Source organism: Xiphias gladius, chromosome 19 (genome assembly GCF_016859285.1).
Source record: "Xiphias gladius isolate SHS-SW01 ecotype Sanya breed wild chromosome 19, ASM1685928v1, whole genome shotgun sequence".
NCBI lineage: Eukaryota > Metazoa > Chordata > Actinopteri > Istiophoriformes > Xiphiidae > Xiphias > Xiphias gladius.
In genome coordinates this window covers 14,233,898-14,251,411 of record NC_053418.1, presented here as the reverse complement: position 1 = coordinate 14,251,411, position 17,514 = coordinate 14,233,898, and the positions used below count along the sequence as shown (strand labels likewise).

The 17,514-nt window shown below is 37.7% G+C and overlaps 1 protein-coding gene across 2 annotated transcripts in view; it reads left to right on the top strand.

Annotated features, from left to right (window-relative positions):
* LOC120805303 (netrin receptor UNC5C-like) overlaps nucleotides 1–17,514 on the top strand; it is a 357,857-nt gene that overhangs the window by 67,311 nt on the left and 273,032 nt on the right. Inside the window, exon 2 of one of the 2 annotated variants that reach the window (XM_040155422.1) lies at nucleotides 11,330–11,430. The exons of the other annotated variant lie outside the window; for it this stretch is intronic. The gene's annotated coding sequence lies outside the window, so the exon portion shown is untranslated. The remainder of the gene's footprint in view (nucleotides 1–11,329; nucleotides 11,431–17,514) is intronic. 2 annotated transcript variants of the gene reach the window in all.

Sequence of the window (17,514 nt, the reverse complement as noted above, 5' to 3'; positions counted from 1 at the left end):
GTGAATGTCAGATTATCTTTTCATGGGAATGCATCTTTATATTCTGCGTTTTCTGTATCTCTCTCTGTTCGTTGCTGCCTGTCTCTCACCCATTTTAAACTGTCCCTCCATCACACTGTATCCATCTGTTTTTAAGTCTTTCTGTTTTTCATCTTTATTTCTCTCTCTCTCTCTTTCTCTCAAATACACACACACTCCCTTTTTTTCTCTCTCTCTTTCTCTTTCTCTCTCCTCTCCTCTCCTTCAGATATCAGTCATACTTCAGCTTGGCTGGGCAGGGCCATGACTGGGTAGAGAGGGGAGGTAATTGAATTTCTCTCCTAGAGTGACTCACATCAACACAGACAATTCAGACATAGCCAGGCGCGACGTAATAGACAGGGAGGGCATCGCATCGGCTTAGAACCGCAATTAACTACAGGGGACACAGACGCTTGAAGCCTGGAGAAGAAATTGGGGGAAATAAATGTGACAGCACTCTCTTAAATTTTACAGTCCATGTATTCATGGTTCTACGACTGATATGTCATTAGAGCAGCTACTCCTCAAGTGAGAGGTAACCAGAAGGGGCTGTTCTTATTTCTGTTCAGGTCAAGCAGTATTGGAAGAAAAAAATGTTGCCGGTTTGCTATGTATGAAATTTGAAGATGACACTATCCACTTTCAGCTGACCAAGACATGGAGCGGTTAACTTTCACATACTTGTAATTAAGTCACACTTTTGTATGTCAAAGATGACAGTTAATTGTCAGCGAATAATTGGTGGTTACGTTTCTGAGTCTGTTGCCTGGAATATGGAGTTGAATTAGTCAGATTAACTGGATATTTTACCGTGCCTTAAACCTAACCATGATAATCTTCATCAATGTTTTTCTTTGTCCGCAGTCAGTATATCTGAACATGGGCAGACGTTCATCAAATTTGGTGAAATTATTTGAGAGGACGAAAACATATGCTGCCACCAACCCAGACTTTCAGTTGACCACCACTCACATTGACAGAAAATTTAGTTTGTAACCTCTTAGTTCTAAACACAGAATTGGCTATATATTCATTATCTTTTTGTGTATGGCATCTTTTGGTTTTGGTCATTCAATTACCTTTTACCAAACAGCAGTTTTGGTCAAACTTAATCTGCCCTTTACTAATCTCTTCCCAGTACCACTGGTAAGTATTCAGATCATTTACTTGACTTACCTATTCACGTTAGTAACTTAACTTAGCTTAAGCTAAATAGCAATAAGACAGTGTTAAAATACTGTTAAAATACTCCATTACAAGTAAAAGTCCTGCATTTGTGAAGTAAAAGTACAGAAGCATTATCAACAAAATGCACTTAATCTGACAAAAGTAAAATTACTAATGCAGGTTGGCCACTGTCAGTTTTGTATTATTGCATTATTGAACCAATATTATTGAGGCATTAAAGAGTAAACAATACTGTAATGTTGTATTTGGTTGCAGTGGAGCTAATATTAACTGGTTTATATACAGTACTTTTGGGTAGTTTAATCTATAACAATGCATCCTGTTTTATGAATTAATCACAGATTTTGTAAAAGTAACTAGTAATTAAAGCGTTGAAATAAATAATGTGGAGTAGCAGTAAAAAGTGGCATGAAACGTAAATACAGAAGTAAAGTACAGGCACCTCAAAACTGTCCTATAATATAATACTTGCGTAAATGAACTTGATTGCTTCACACTCTTCATTGTACTCCTCAGCCCAATCATGACTGAAGAAGCAGCGGCTAAGTGAGATTAAGTCTTTTCTAAGGTCTCCACTCCTGTTGGGAGTCTAGTTTCTCACTTTTACTCAAGTGTCTCCTAATCTTACTCTAGCGTAAAAAGGTGTGCATACTTTCATCGGTTGGGGATTCTCTTTAAACATATTTTTGTAAGCAAACAGCCACATTATTTCCATAGTTTCCATTACCAAGAAAATTCTTCATAGCTTTTAGCATAATATGAGTTATTTTGAAAGAGCTTTTTATAAAACATGAATGGCCAAAACGTTACACCGTAAATCCAGTATAACACACTTTCCCTTTAGATTAATTGACTGAGAAAGTAATTAAGCACTTTGTTTGCACATGTCATGCACAGTGTATTTGTGCTTTTAAGGGTTATCTTAAGAGCTGCTAGCAAAGAAACTTTACTTCCCATGATATCTGTGCCCCTGTATGGCTGTGACAATACATGAAACTGAACCTTAATCTCATAGACAGTCAATACACAAAAATCTGTTCAGCTAATATGTTCATTCCATAAGTGCTTGAGCAAATATTGTAGCTTCTCAGACAGTCAGTCTTTCATTGATTGAGGTATTTTAAAGCATATTTGAAGCAGATTAATCATTTTGTTCAATACTAATATAGGGGTGGAGTGTTATTGCCCTTGCATAAATGCTCACCATGTCAGTTTTGAATGAACTGGAGAAGGATTTAATATGCGGTCTGTTTTCTATTGATTGTGGGAAGAAAAAAGCGGTTGATGGGTACTGGCATTGATCATTATGTAGAGGATGAGTATTCTGAAGCAAATATAGGCTGTGGGAAAGACTGTTTTGCTTTTATGTACAATTGACTTAAAAATTGGGAATTTGTTTTTACCTTTTTAAAAGAAAAAATTGTTCTTTTTTTTTACAGTTCCAGAAAGTGAATTCATTTCACTAATCTGGGGCTTAATTTATAACTGTTGTGTACGCACAAAATGGGGGCTGAAAGAGGCATACGGCCCTTCCCCCTGCAAAAGTTGGGCTCTATCAAAACAAACTTTACGTGAGAATTTGCGCACATGTACAGAAACTCTGACCCATGTGTACAAACATTTTGGAGACAAGGTAAATTGGAAATGCAGATGGTGACGTGGTGAATTGAAGCCATATTATAGAAATAAATGATGCCTTTTACACATTTAATTTCCCTTAATATCTCTATTTCTTATAGATCCACTTTATCATAAACATTCAAACCAGCAATTTTATTTGTTCTTGTGCTGGTGAGCTATAACTATTCCATAAGCACATTTCAAATGTGAAAGATAGAGGCCAACTCAAATCTCAGATCAAATTCTGCTCAATATTTCATCAGCACCGTCTCACCATCACATTCCCGAATCCCCGGAGAGCAGAGGAGAGGGCGTGACTGTATGCTACTGATATTCGTGGTCAGTTGTGGAGCGCACTGCAGCTGTTGAAATGCTAGGATGATGCAAGGATGTGGCAGTTGGCAGGATTCAGGAAAGTCTAGCTTGCCTTTCCCCGATAACAAGTGGGAATATACTGAGTCCTTTCGACCACAACCATGTTAACTCACTAAATTATCATCATCAATTGTAGAAATCCAAGATAACATCAAATAGCATTTAAGAATTGCAGAACAGAGCTTCAATTGTTTTTCATAATATCTCCTAATACTGTGCATATATCACCAAGTACAAATTTAGTTTTCATATAGTTTTTTTGTGTAAAGTCACCTGTCCCAAGCACTGCCTCCAGTGCGTGTGTGTATATATCGGTTCAAGTAGATTTTGGAGTTAAATACTGTATGTATGTATGTATTTATTTATTTATTTATTTATTTATTTATTTTTCCAAAAGATACTCAGTGTGTGATCTCATCAGCTATGCACATGTCCATAGCCTGTAGATGCTTAACAAATAACAAGAGGTGAGCATCGCTCTCTCTGTGCTCCTGCCGGTCCATACTCTAACCATGTGCAACAAAGTGTTAGGGGCACCCACCTCCATGTCTGATCACAGACAACAGCTGCTGCAGCCCGCAGCCCGCAGCCCTCAAACTATTTTGTTTGTAACACTGCCTTCATTCTCCACAGTAACAATATGTATATCAATATTTATGAAGGATTTGCATTGACCAATCATGGTTAATTGTGGGAGTGTTTTGTGGGTAGCATGAGGCTTGCCAAAGTGTGCACATTTTCAAGTTGATTGTGATTTATAACGGGAAATCTCATGTAGGTGTGTATGCGCACAGTTTTATAAATCTGATTACTTTTTGTGTATGCCCTTTTTGGCTTTTGTGTGCACATACACTTTTAGTATGGATCCTATGCACTGTTTTTTTAAAAGGCCCCTGGACATGGACGTAGTACTGTCAAGGATTCAAGCCATGTATTGTTGTTGGTAGTGTGGTAAGACTTGAGCTTTGAAAATATGAAAGTGAACATTAAATCTATCAACTGTCAGAGCACAGTTTAGAGCTATTCAGTGGCTAAAAGAAAAGTATTGCTGCACTGCTCAGCTCCCAGGTCTGAATGTGCACAGCTTCATGATTGTGTTTCATGTACAGATGTAAACTGTGAAAAAGTCAGATTAGTCACCTTCACTAGATAAAAGCTTGAAAAAAACCCCAGTAAACTTGGCAGGTCTGCCTCGGCAGATCAACATAAGCTGTGAGTTAATGAGGTTGCATCAGCCAAGCATCTTTCTCTGTGCCCTCATTATACATTTTCATCAACCAGCCAATTGATTACAGCTGCTGCTGCTTTACTTATGTAGCCAAGATAAAGAAATATGAAGTAATCAATGCTTGCAAGTGACTTACTCTTTCTTTCTTTTTTTTTTAAAGGATTCTGTTCATGGTTACAAAAGAGGATGAACCGATCTGTTGTGTGAATGTGTCTCATTTTTTTTCTTTATCAGGAGAAGTGTGTTACTTCTGTGAAATACCTTGTTGTGTGCTGATGCTGGGCCTCGCAAATGACCGCTACTATTGGCTGCTGAACACAGACAGAGATGAACAGAGGGAGGAAGCAAGACAAGGAGTGCAACATAAATTACATGCAAATGACATTCAAGGGGATGGTTGTAAATGTTTCATGTTACAGAGATGCTGACACAAACGAATTGTGATCTGACAATGGCATTGTTTTAGTGTTTGAAGGTTACCAGGAAGTAGGGCTGTCCTGTATACCGTTTTTGCGGCTTTGAAGCTTCAGAGAAAATTATCCAAGAATATTGGAAGCTTCGCTGAGGGCTAATGTTGAAATGCAGGTCACACTAACATCAGCCATAATAGAACAAATAAAACTGAAGCAGCTGCAAGTGCACTTACAGTTTTCAGGTTATTTGCCCAACACGTTTTAGATTTGTGATATGCCGGTTTCCTTTGGCATACCTGGCACTCGACTTTTTGAGCATCATTTTAGCAAATTTGGAAGTTAATCCAGATGCTTGACTTTTTCAACATCTTGCCAATGTAGTTCTAACTTGTAAGCCTGTCACGTGGTCATGTGTCACCGTCCCATGCTGGTAACATTAGATGACAGCTGTGACTTACAAAACTATCACTAAGATTAAATGTCCTTGTCTGAGAATAATCAATAATAATTAATGTTGATGCATGAAGAATAATGTTGGCTTACTATTTCTTATTTCGTGGGCTATTTGGGATTTTTTTGGTTAGGCATTTATGATAATTAAAAAGAAAAAGCAGAATATTCCAATACTGATTTCAGTGTCGATGGCAACGGTAGACGCTTTGAAGCTTGAGGCCCTACCAGGAAGGTTCAAATTGTCTACTGTGTCAGAGGGATACACAAACATACATAAAGAAGAATTTGTCTCCAATCATTTGACTACTGTATGAAAATCAACTATCAGAGACTTGAAACTTGGCGGTCCACAGTAAACAGCCTGGTTTAATTTTACCAAAGTTATGTCATAGTTGTATGGTAATCCAGTTGAAGGCACTGTATGATCTCTTTGTAAGTCTTAGGAGCAACTGACATTGAACATGCAGCTGACTGTATTTCAAGGCAAAACATTTGCTCTTGTACCAAACACATAATAATTAAAGTAAACACAATTTTTACCAGTTACCAGTTTTGGTGTTTGATACACTGACTTTCCTTTTAAGAACAAAGTGTAAGATGTAGTACCGTACTAATATTGCAGCTTCCTTTTAATGATTCTTTCATTTGGCTTCAAACAAGATATCTGAGGCAAATTGTTTTGGTGGACATATTCAGCTGAGTGATTTGGCACCCAGGTCAGGTGATCAGGGCACAGCAGACACAGTTTGTGAATGTAATGCGGTTGGGCTGCTGACACTCCTTGAGATTTAAAGTACAGAGCTTCATACTGGTTGTGAATGCAATCTTGATACATTCATAAGTAATGAATAATACTTGAAAGAGCCTCGCATTTACTCATAGAGTAAATGCAAAATGTTGTTTTAAATAACTAGTGTGGTATGTGTTGTACAAATTAGACGTACTATTCTCCTCACATAGCAGCTGTTTTTGATATATCAAAAGCTAGTTCCAAACTTGGTTAAGCAGCTTTATAAGTCGTTGGTGCCAAAGGTTTATCCCATAATGTGTTATAATGGTACCCCTGTGTTATCAAGAAATGGCATATATTCTCCAAAGCAGGGAGGAGTTATGGAAATATATTGCTGTGGGGTATTGTGGTTGTCTCAGCTGTGCCGAGCCCATTTATCATGATGCTGTGACACCTGCGGGAAGATACTCTCTGGGGGATTCCAACACAGAGTCTGATGCCAGATAGTGTACTCACATACTGTGGGCATACACACACACCTACTGATGCACACATGCAAGCATGTATGGATGCATCTGGCTATAAAGACATGGAAGAACAGTACATACCCAGCAGGTATGTGCAAGCAAACACATACATCACACACTGATATACACATGATGATAAATGCTGGCATAGATGTCCATGCACGGGCAGATGCGCGCACACACGCACACGCACACGCACACACACACACACACACACACACACACACACACACACACACACACACACACACACACACACACACACACACAAAAAGAATTCAAGTACTAACACAATGGCACAGGTACAGCACCCCCTTGTACTTCCACCTACATAGTACTTCAGTTTCAAGCATGTTATGTATGACACACACAACCGCACAGCTACATCCAAAGTATGCACATAGTGTATGTGCACACATAGAAAGAAAAACTCATAGAGCAGAAGTAACCAGAGCAGCACACTAAGACAGGTGAGGCTGAAGGAAACCCAGAGGGTAAGAGCAAGTCTCACTAAGATATGAGCTTGTTCCATCTCAGTCCACCGGACTCAGTAACGGATGAGATATTCAGAGTGGAACAATAGGAGACAAAGAGAAAAGGAGTAAAAGAAGGAAAGAATGGAAGGAATGAAATGAAGAAATGAGGAAAAGAAGGAGGAAAAGAAGTAATGGATAGTCTCAAATGTTCATGTTGGCGACACAAGAAAATAACATTGTAGGCACTTACCATCAGCAGATAACAAAATCAATATACCGTCTGTCTTTTGAGTCTAATCAATAGCATTCTGTGTTCCCATTATTAGAGGAAATGATCGCTAATTAGCTTTCCAGGGTTTTTGAAATGTCAGCACAATCTCAAATGTAGCAATCACACATTAGAAATATCATTATGGTATACTTGACACTAATTGCTGTTTCAGAACTTTGATTAACCAACTTTTAAAAAGAAAACCAATGACATTGAATTGTGTTATGGCAAAAATGCTCTGACAGTGGTGATAATGACTGTAGGACGTGCATGTGGTGGAAGGCCAAAGTAGATTGTTGGTAGAAGAAAAAAAATTACAAGCTGCTTTTTTATATTACTGCAAACGAGGCAGTAGAAGAGAAGGTCTTTGACGTATACAGAAACAATCCATTCAAGGTCATTAATTAAAGTCTACTGTGTTTGGTAGATAATTGTTAATTTCATAGCTCAGTAGTGATATGCCCAAATGTTGGAGCACAAATAGACCCACCCCAACATTCTTGGGTAAACAAAACTTTTGAGAACGACAGAGAAAGTTTCTCAAAATGCCAATATTTCCCATTAACAACAATCCATAATTTCTATCAGCACTTTGGTATTGCTGTTTTTCAATAAATAAATATATAATTGAACACACAAATAAAAACCTTTTTCAAGTTTTTTTATCACCGCATCCCAATTCGATCTCAGGAGTGATGGTGTCTGACTGTTTTAAAGTTGTCTTTTTTTTTTTTTTTTTTTTTATCAGTTGGAAGCGACAGAGTGGGTTCAGCAGCATACCGAGACATCATTCCCATCAAAATGATAATTTTCCCTTCAAAATGGTGTCTCTGAGGAAGGCAAGGTTGAGTCAACAAGCAGTTTGTCTGGTTATACATGATAAGACAAGTCTGTGAATGGGTAATGAGAGAAGTTTTACACTCTTGCACTTTGCTCAGGTAATTGGACAGGTGCTAGGCTTGTGTGTGTTGGGGAAAAAATTCTCGATTGACTCTGCTAATCCTGACATATGCTCGTGTTTAAAGCTATTATTCAATGAAATTGTAAATCTGCAGTCAATCTCCACCTCACTCTGCTCTGTGTTAGGACCTCTGCTACTATCTTTGCTCAAGGAAGTAAAGGTGCGTAACAGTGGATCAATATAAAGCCATGGGGCTGTAGAGGAGGATGAAAAAGCAGTTTTCTATCAAACTACTTCTTAACCACAGAACCTCCATTAAGTAAACTGTTTAGACTCTCCTGGGGAATTAATTTTAAAAATAGCCTCTTAGGTCTATAGCAAACTTCTGGACAACCGTATTAATCTTTGGATTTATATGATATCATCAAGAAGCTCTTACAATCTAAACATAGCCCCAATTATAAGACAATTTTATTTCCCTGGAAATCACATTTGAAAAGTGGTTACTAAACAGTTATGCTTTCACAACTACCGACATTCTTTTTGAATGGAGAGAGTAAGTGTGTAATACCAGCTTCTATGGAGAGGTTTGCATTATGGGTTATTTGTAGCCTTAATGTTGCTAGGCTAGCAAATTTCTGCTAATCTGTATACAGTGTGTCTTTTAGAGTTAGTCAGCCATAAAAGTGTTAAGTTAGCCCAGTTTAACCTACAGGAGTGCCTGAGAGCTTGTTTTGTGTGTTTTGCTGCCCTGGAAGAAATACATTCCTTGTAAGTGAAAAAGAGTCTTCTCCTGACGTCTTTGCAGTTTTACAGAATCTTCTGACAAACAGCGAAGAATAACCATTGTCACATAATGCCATAATAACTGCCAAAGAAAATCATTTTGACTGGCTCCATGAGTCTGACCAAAAACTGTCTATTTGACTGATAAAACATGCTACACAAATCTGCAATTTACATTTCTGCTTTAATGGAAGTATTTTATGATATACTTCTACAAGAGATAATGCTTCAAAAATGAGGCCTGTTATCCGTGGAATAATGGTATCTCAGAGAAAACTTTCTCTAAAAGAATAATCTGAAAATTAGAGATTAGATTTGTTACCTGTAATTGCTCCATGCAGGGACTACATTAACCAGAAAAAAATTAACTCTGATATACCTGTTGAGTTCCATCAGGAGGCACAACATTTCCGTTGGAGTGAACCAGTCTGAGCAGGCTGAAGCTGTACCTCTGTCAGCCACATTTGTTTAGTTCGACAGTAGTCTTAATTTCGCCAAAATAGGTAGCAACATATGCCCACTTAAGATACACAACTTTGTGCAACCACTGAACTTGGACATCTGTCTGAAGTCTATTTGTTTGGTGTGTCTTTGTGAAAGCGGCCCCAGGCATTTTCCTCTTTCCCATAACGATTACATGTATATAAGGTTAGATATACAACAAAGCACAAATTTACATTCAGTTGTACTTTAAAATTCTACATTGTACTCCCACTCCTTCCCTCTGACTTAAATCAGAGGTGAAATACGTTTGTCTATGTGATAAACTGGTATGGAGGATAAATAAGGAATTAAGCTTCCCCACCCACTGTGCAAAATTCCTCAAGAGGTTGCAGCAATACTTGAAACCCAGTCACATTCCTGGACTATCATTTTATTTGAATCTGATATATTTTATTAGAATATTATTTATATATTATATAAACAAATCAAATAAAAGCTGTTGGGGACACATCATGCATACTGGGATTACAGGGTGACATCTGAAGGATATGTTGGATAAAAAAGTTGCTCTTGTGATGTGATGTGTTTTAAAAGACATAGAAATGTGTGACAATCAATTTGTATTTTAGATACACCAATGGAATAACAATTTACATCGTCTGACATAGCAAATGAAATACAAACATGTCAAGTCAAGGTCTGTAATTACCGAATTGTTATCCAATCATTACTGTTCTTTACAGGAATAAAAAGCCAATTGAAAAAGAAATTTATGAGATTTTCATGCCCGAGCTCCCACAGTGGCAATATGATATTGACTGTGAAACACAATGTTGACACATCCTGTCTAGTGGCTATCAATAAAAATGTATCACTGCAGCACACTTCACAGGTGTCTGTTGCTGTATTACAAAAGCTCTAAAATATATCAAAGATGAAGGCAAAAAATTTACAAAAATGCAAGCTAAGAAAGGAACAAACTGTATGAAACAGTTAAGTGTACAAGATTAAGGGAGCATGTGTCCACAGTCTTGAGTCCCCTTGATCTATCGTTGGCTGACATGCTGCGCTGACCTTTACTTACATTATCTGCCATCATTTCACCATAAACCACAGATTTATGGCTTTAGTGAATGCCAGGGCCCTAAAAATCTTGTCTCCTTCTTCTCTTTGTCATCCTGTCCTTCTCTCTCTCACTCCCTTTTTTCAAAGGGGTTTCACTCCCTCACCATGTCACTTCCCCCTTCCCCAGCTCCAGTTCTTCCCACCCCCCAACCCCTCCTACCCGTTATCCTCCGTGTCTTGGTGCTTAACAGTGGAAAAGGTCAGAGTCGTTAGTGACATGGAAATAGACAATGTAAATTAGAAGGCCAGACTTAAAAGAGATTAAAATCTAACTCTCTGTCAGAGCATACTGTCTCCTATCCTGTTAGAGCATGGAGCTGCAGCATGCGCATCGTATTTATTTCAGGGAGCATAAAGTATTAATTAAGTACAATAATAATTGTAATAATCATAATTAGTTACATAGGGTATTCATGATTTGAGATCAGTGAAATCAATATTAACTTAAGAACATTGCGCCACAGACCACACAACAAGGGCCCGTGAACATGAGAATTAAGTACATGGCTTCCGAAGAACATTTAAAGCTGCATTAAGCAATTTCTGATCACTAGGGGGCGGAAAAACTCCAAAGTCACTGCAACGTGCCTCATCAGGTTCTTAAGTTGTTATAGTTTATGTCTTAGCAAACAAATGAATACATACACAAGCAGCAGAAACTGAACAACATGGTGGTTATCCAGACAAGGTTATAGAAATTTTTGCCTCGCAAGATGTTTGACTCCTCACTGGTCACTTGTTTTTTTGTTTTGTTTTTTTGTCATTCTGCAGTTTTGCTCTGAAAAGATTGTGTCAGCTGAAAACTGCATAAAACTACAGACTTGGCTGTTAGTTCTCAGTGGGATCAGCAGTACCACCGACCCATAGGGAATGTAAGTATTTTTTGCCTTAACCAGTAGTTGAAAATACTAATTTCTGATAAATAAAAAAAAACATCTTTTAGGTTAGGAGTTAGGGTGAAACGAGAAGTTGGGATGTTGTGTTTCATGGTCGATAACTCAATCCACAGGCCATCAGGGATATCTATAACCTACCTCCTTATTCAAGACACTTGAACTATTTCATTATTGCACTATGTTTGTTATGTGTTTGCAGCATTATTATTGCAGTATTTCAACATATAAGAAGAGGCAGTTTAAAAAAAAAAAAAAAAAAAGATGCATTAGTGAGTCCTGTAAGGACTATCAGCATGCTCGTTTTGTTGTTTTTGATTTTTTTTGAATATGACCTTAGAATTTTGACTGATATTTTCATTGAATGTACATATCCTTTCATGGAAGTAAAACGTGGATGTAGTGGGTCGATTACAAGTTTGAATGTGTAACTAAACATAAAGAAAGGCTTTGCTAAGAAAGAGCATATGCACTTAGTCAGACTTTCCTTGATTAATATTTATTTGAAAGTTATGAGTACATTATTTTCAAAAAATTCAGAGGGCATGGATGTTGTGAATTGACCAACCTTTAGCTAATGACTTAGACTTTGCAGTACACTTTCCTGCTCCATCATTTGGGTAAGAGCTTTTTGCATTTTGCCCTACAGATCAAATTGACCTTCCATAAAATGTTTATGTTTCGTAGGGGAATTTTCATAAAACTTTAAAGAAGACCAATCCAAATGAAATTGCAAATGCCGTTGCTGTCGGTCCTGTTAGGTGTTCAGTTCTGTTTATAATCTGATGTTGCCTCTTCTACTCAGGAAATGTGTAGGGGTCCTGAGCCTCTCGGCAAAATCCCTGAAACTTCTTGAACAGGTCCCAAAAAGGCTTTTGGTCAGAGAAGAAAAGCTGTAAAGGTTAAAAGTACTTTATTTGAAAACATTATCCATATAGATGAGACTGAAAGGCTACAATGACTGTATCTTTTCTGTCACTGTTCCACTTTGTCTGACGTGTGTGTGCTCTTTACAGCTATTGTTCTTTGTGAAATTCAGGCAAAGCTAAGCATTGTTTCCAAACCTCATCAACACCCTGTTCCCTTGTTTGATAGCAATTGACACATGTTCTTCCAATCCTCCAGTCCGTGACTCCATACATAACCTTGATTAATGATGGACAAAGACAGAGTGCCATTACATGCCTATTGACTCTAAATCTCCAACATCAGACAGGCTTCAGCATCCCCAATTAAAACTCATTTACAGTAATTAGCACGGATAGAAGGGCAGACAGCAGAGAAGAATGAAACGGTGAGAGGTTTCAAGGACATGCAGTGGCAATTTGATTTTTGTTGCATTTTGTTCTTGAAAAATAGTAATGGGTTTCAGGGAATGTTTGGAGTGCTGGGAAGTTTAAATGTTTATCCTAATGCATTTTGGGGTTAGATAGAGGAATTGCTACATTTGTGTGTATGTGCAAGTGATGTGTGTATATGTGTGTGCCTGTATTGCCATCTCTATATCTCATGAGTATTCCCTGCAGACAAGGGTCAACTATTGAGATTTCCAGGACTTGGGGAGCATGGGAAATGTAGTGAGCCCCTAGGGAATTGAAAACATAATAACCATCATCAGTCACAGGTGGTAAGTGATCATTGTGCTGCACGTGTACTGCATGCTGTTCAATTTAAAGTGCAGAAAAGACAGATATTCAGACACTTATGAAGGTCACATACTTTATATTTGCGTATAAAATGTTATCTTTTTCTCAGGCTAAAGCTGACTTGGTCAGGTGAGAACAGCTTCATTGAACTCTTTTTGCAGACCAGCCTGTGACAGTTGGTCTTTTCCTGAGTAAACCCCACAGCTGGTCACATTAAGTCGGCATTCACACTAAATGCTTAATGCTGTACTTTGAGGGTTTCACCTCAGGCTGCAGTCATTTGTCGGCAGAAACAGCTGCGTATCGTATATACAGTAAACATTCTTCATCTGCTCAGTTATAAAAGTGCATATAACCCTCAGTACAACTCACTCATCTTAACAGGTCATGATAATGTAGTTTCACTGCCAGCCTTTCTTGCTGATATTGACATTACATTGCCATCCATCAAAATCCATAAAAACAAACAAACAATAAATTACTGGCAAAAAAATAAACAAAAATCATGCTCACACATGAAAACATGCAAGTACAACGGACACACACTGACACAAACACACAAACACACACACACACACACACACCCCAACACACATAATACACACGCACACAAACACACAGACACACATGCATACACACTCAGGTTAGTGTATTCGCATCGTAAATCATATGTGTGAAGTCATAATGGCATAAATCATTGGCTAAAGATGATTATAATTAAATCCTGTCTAAGACCAACGACTGCTTTCTAACCCCCCCTCCATTTTATTTCTCTATTAAGTCCCATCATTTCTTCCACCAGATTATCTGTTACTTTGTGAATTAGACATATTACCCCTTTATTAGTTACAGGGACAGGGCAAGATCTATTGCTTATTAATAAAATATTTGCTTGACATTGATAGATACATAACATGATGGTCACGTCACAGGAATTAATCTCCATTTCGGGGATTGTCTCTGATTCATTAATCCGTTAATTACCGCAGATTTCACAAAATATCTTTGTCCTGATCTATCTCATTCAATTTCTTCCTCCTTATTCTCCCTTCACCTCTCTCTGCCTCTGACTCGCTCTCTCTCTCTTATACTTATGTCTCTACATAATAGATGAGTCTGTCTAACGAGACATAATAAAGGCTCTTAGCGGTGTGATGAATTTTGTACATTATCAAATTACATTTCTTATCAATTCAAATCCCCCTTTGCTGCACAGGCAGTCAACCTCAAAGGCCGACAACCTGAGTGATTTACACAATGATTTACATAAATCCACCACTGAGACCCAAACTAAGGAGGAGATTGTTTTTGCCATTTCATATTGATTGACAAACTAATTACGAAAGAAGCAAAAGCCTTTGAGATCCCCTGCAAAATTCTGTATTTTTATTTTGTATTTATTTATATAGGGTCAGTGCACATTAATCAACTTAACAAAAATGTGCCTAAGTCCAGTTGCCAAGATTTACAGATTTCAGTCTGCATCTCTTTTATATCATAATTATTTCTTGGTTTCATTTTATTTTGGAGAGATAAATTGCTGTTTAAAAAGTTTTCAAGACTTTCTGTTTACAAGTAGATCCGCTTTGATTTCGTGTCATCTCTCTTGATGTGTAAAGATTGTTTCCAGCTATGCTAATCAGTTTTCAAACATGATTTTTCTTTGGTTCACATTTAATCATTTTAAAGAAACGTGTTTCAAAGAAAAATCTTGTATAAGTTATATAGTGATGTGCAGAGATGAATTTCCCTTAAAACATTGTATGAACTAAGCCCCATTTTATCCCTGAACTGGTTGTCTCTGACTAATTTTAGAATAAGGGTTACTATAAGGGTAACTTCCACGCGATTGTCCATCAATTTACATTTAGTTTGAGGGGTATCGCAATGCCTGATTATTGCCTGAACAATCAGCATTCTGGTTTTTGCAACAGTTAAGAGGGATGAATTTCTGGCATGTCAGAAATTGTGGTCTGCTGTCTTACAGTTTGAACAGTTCCTGCCACCTGAGTTAAACTGTAGTGAGCTTGTGTGTGTGTGCGTGTTTGTGCGTGTGTGTGCATGTGTGTCTGTGTGTGTCTGTGTGTGCTTGTGGGTATGTGTATGTGTATATTTGTATGTGTGTGTGTGTGTGTGTGTGTGTGTGTGTGTGTGTGTCTGTATGTATGTGTATATGTGTGTGTGTCTGTATGTATGTATGTGTGTGTGTGCGCGTTTGTATGTATGTATGTGTATATGTGTATGTTTTTATATCTATGTGTGTGTATGTTTTTGTGTGTGTGTGTATGTTTTTATATATATATATTTGTGTGTGTGTGTGTGTGTGTGTGTGTGTGTGTGTGTGTGTGTGTGTGTGTGTGTGTGTGTGTGTGTGTATGTTTTTCTATATATGTGTGTGTGTGTGTGTGTGTGTGTGTGTGTGTGTGTGTGTGTGTGTGTTTTTATATCTATGTGTGTGTGTATATATGTGTATATGTGTATTTATATGTATGTGTATATATCTGTATATGTATGTCATTTCATACCAACTCACCCATTTCCTTCCAGTTCACGTCATGGATTTTCTTGAAAAAATCAAGTAGAAAATATTAATCTATTAATTCTACCGAAATAATTAGAATTGACCATTTTTGTGAGTGATCACCCTGTGCGCCATATAAAATAACGCTGGTAAAACAAAGTGTTGTTTTGAATGGATTTGAACTGCAATTTTCTCATCCTCCCATCGCAACAGCATTTGGCTGCTTACCAAACTCTTGTTAGTTAGACGTCTGTAGACCGTTCACTTTCCTGGTGGCCACTAGTCAGCTTGACTGAGTTACTTCAGCTAGTCGATTCCTCTCTCACTCTCATTCCTCTCACGTAATTATTTTCTCTGACAGTTAGCATTTTTATGACCGTCTTTTTGAGCTCATCATCTGTGGTAGTTGTAATTTTTTGGCTGTTTGACAGATTTTCCCTCTGGGGTTCTGTATAAAGATGTTGGGAGAAGTTAAGAACTCCTTTTCACTTGTCATGCATTTATTTCCCCTTCTGGCAGAGGAACATGTTACATCAGCCTGCAGAAATTCCTGCAGGCTAGACCGGACAAGCAAAACTAGTCCTCAAATATATGACAACCCCCACTTTTTTAAAGGAAAGTTTGAGAAAAATATTTTCTTATATTAGGGCCAATATGGTATAGCATAGTTTTTTCCCTTCACTCGGTTTAGGCACTGTGCAAAAATCTTTAGGCGCTGCGATAGAGTCTTATAATGTTAGGGGAAACCCTTGTATTACGAGATGGGACGGGCCGTGGCCAGCTGGTTAGCTAAGTTCAATACAAGAAAAGAAGTGATAGAAATAGTAGTTGAACAAAAATTAAAATTGGCATTGCTTTACACTGCTGGACACAGCTCTTGGTGAGTAAAGGAATAAAGTTTGATGCTGAATTTGCAACGTTTCTTCTAAACTGGTAAGTAAACAGCTGTTAGTACTAACGTTAGCTATGTAGCGATACAATTAACTTACGTGATGCATAGTAAAATCATAATACTGCAGAATAGTAACAAGTAATGATAGTAAGTACTGTATAACTTATGCACAGACCAAGCACTAGCATGTGTATGGTGTTTTTTTTTTTTTTTTTTTAAGTTATGAGTTGTTTCTCTCTATTGGTTTCTGCCTTTAAAGAAGTGTGAAAGACCTGCTGAGGCCAGAGTTTTCCCGGGCTTCCCAGTTAGCACTACATTGGACACTTGCGGCATGAGAGAGGATTTCACTGCTGCTCATGTTCATGTCTCAGCTCCTTTCCAGTTTGATGTGTGAGTTTGGTGCAGTACTGTGGAGCTAACATGGTTATTAATGGAAGTAGTTGGCTGTTTACTAATAGTCTGAACTTCCTTTTACAAAAATAATAAGAAAGTAGAACATTGAAACATGGAGTAATGTGGAATACTGTGACCTGATGCCTAAATCTGCCAAGAAAATGTAATTTTAGAAAAGGGACTTATCTTCTTCAGGCGGTTGCTCCCTGCTGTCAGCAACCGTTTTGATCTTTTTGAGCTAGTGACTCACGTCTAATCTTTCCTGCACTCTCCCTGCACAAATAACTTGAAACATAACTAACCTAATTTCTACAAAATTAAATGCTAAATTCATCCTCTTTTATTTCACTCTTATTTATTTATTTAATGATGTATTTGTTATTATTTTTACAAAATCAGCTTGTGAACAAGAGATGGTGTATTATAATGTGGATGTGTGGATTTGAGTGTGAGAATATTTTGCTTAAGTGTGTGTGAGAAAGCAAAAATTTGCAAATGACTGCTTTCATATATTTTGTCAACATTATGGTTAGAGGGAGCGAAACATCAGAGGCCTGTACTACCAAAGAGGATATGTGGTTAGCGAGGTAACTTCAGGTTTAACCCTGAAA